We start from the raw sequence: 2,500 nt of genomic DNA, 5'->3' as shown, positions 1-2,500 counted from the left end.
GGTACTTAGCCCTGTAATCCGGTGTTAACAAAGTGAAGCATTCGGCCCCTCATTGATCACAAGAAAGGGGAATGATTTGTTTCTGACTGTACGTCTAATAATCTCGTTACTATTTTTGCATTCATCTACCTGTTACCTGTAATATGCATGTTTCTCTTTCATTACAGCCATTACTGTTGCTGTTATGATAATCATATTGATGATATAATTATGGCCTTTGCCTTTGAAATAAGTATGACACTAGGTATCCCGTGTCGGCGGGCTAAGTAAGACTAATTATTTTTTTAAATGTTATTTTCCTTGGTTTCCTTTTCTCTGCAAATTGGACTGTGTTTTTACTCAGTTTAACTTCTATTAATATTTTATTAAAAATAAATGTTTTGTTCATTTCTCCAATTTTATTTATTATTATAATTTTTAAAAAAAATTATGTATTGTTTTGTTTCAGTTTCTATATTTATTTATTGTTTCTTTTTCTTGTTCTAAAGAATTAAAACATTTTGGATTCTTCGCCTTTTCATAGATTTTTGTTGTTTTTAGAATTCTAGCGTATTGTAGAAATCAACTTTTATTTCCAGTGACTTTTCGGTTATATAATTGAATATATCTCTTGATTTACGCTTTTCTGTTTCACTGATTTTTGCTACAAAGACGATATTAAAACAGACTGTATTGTTTTATTTTCACCTTTATTAGCTTCTTATTTTCTTTTCCAGAAAAAAATATCAAAGTCGAGTGCCCTGTTTTATTTTCTTATACTCAAAGAACTAAGTGTTTTAGTTCATGTTTCCATCCTCCCCCTTCCCCCCCCCCCCCCCCCACCTTACTGAAACGAGCATGCCCTGTTATTTTTGCTTTGATTTTCCTCTGATATTGTTTTTTCTAAACACGAGTATACTTAAAGAATTGTTCCCAATCCACCTCCAGTTCGCTATCATTTAACACGAATGTATAATGAAGGAATTAAATATGATGACAATATGTGTTACCTCTCTTTTCTACAGGTAAATAGATGAATGGAGAGATTAATCGATGACTGAATCAATAAATACTTAGGTAAATAAATAAATGAATGAATAGATGAATAAATAGATAAATGAATAAATATCTTTTTACATGTTTTTTTCATTATAACTTTTTCCCGTTTTTTTGTTTTGTTTCGTTTTTTTTTTTTTTTTTTTTTTTTTTTTTTTTTTTTATAACGCAACTAGAGTTAAATGCGTATTCTGGCTTTCCTTCCCCCCATTCTGTACCTTAGTGTTCTTTTGGAGCCACAAATTTTAAACAGTTTTAAGGTGTGTTAAGTTACCATTTGTTAGGAAGTTGTAATATTAGATGATCTTATGTTCGCCTGTGATTACATATTAAAATGTATATGTATTTTTTTTATTTTGATGTTTACTTTAAGTTCATAGTATATCGATGTCACACTAACACACACACACACACACACACACACACACACACTGACTCACTCACTTACACACACACACACACACACACACACTCACTCATTCACTTACACATACACACTGACTCACACATATTATTCATATATCTCATATTTGAATGTCAGTCACAAACGATACTTATCTATTTGTGTGAATTTGTTTTTAATTTTCTGTGTAGTGAATTCCATACCATATAATTAAGCTAATATAAAATTTAGATATGTATACTACATAATGTACAATGTCATAACATTAAAAATATCAAACATCCATATATGTTTTCCTAAAGCCACCACAGCATTCAATTTCCCCGTTGAAGAAAAATCTAATTTAAAGTTTTCATATAGAACCACAGTATCATTGATCACTATTTATCAATAAGATGATGAATGCACTGTGTCTCACACTACATGAAATCACAACTGACAAGGAAGTGAAATAAGAAGTATTCATGACGATACAATGATAAGATGAAAACATAATGCAAACACAGGAAAACACGATGAAAAAACAACATTTAAAGCGGCAGCTAGAGATAGATCAAGAACCTAAAATCCTTCCACATCTCAGATCGGAACAATGTATCTGTTGAGTCGCCATTGACCTCCTATCAATCGATATCTGAAGATGACCTCTTCTCGCTCACGCTGCTCGGATTTCTAAGCCTAGTCCTTTAGAATTCCTCGTGTGACTACCTTCTCCTTTTTCCTTTCTTGCTTCTTCTTCTCGGATTTCTGCTTCCCTCCTTACTTCCGTTCTTTCTTCTTTCTTTGGTCATTGCTCCCTCTCATGTTTCTTTTCTAAAAAAAAATTTGTTCGTCGTGTATTGTTCTTCTCTTTCTCGACACCTCCTCGTGAGTGCTTGGAATTCACACGTGCGGATAAGATTTCAGGAATTCCAGTAGGTCCTTCAGCCTCAAGGAAGTATACTGCCTCGTCGGGTCAAGTATTATACAAATAATAAATATGCGCATCCGAGCCCTACCACGATAGCAAATTCAGTGTAAACAAATAGAGAGAGAGAGGAAGAGGATAAGGAGATAGAGCAA

This window comes from Penaeus chinensis, chromosome 10, assembly GCF_019202785.1.
Source record: "Penaeus chinensis breed Huanghai No. 1 chromosome 10, ASM1920278v2, whole genome shotgun sequence".
In the NCBI taxonomy this organism is placed as follows: Eukaryota; Metazoa; Arthropoda; class Malacostraca; order Decapoda; family Penaeidae; genus Penaeus; species Penaeus chinensis.
Note: the sequence above shows the minus strand (reverse complement) of the source record.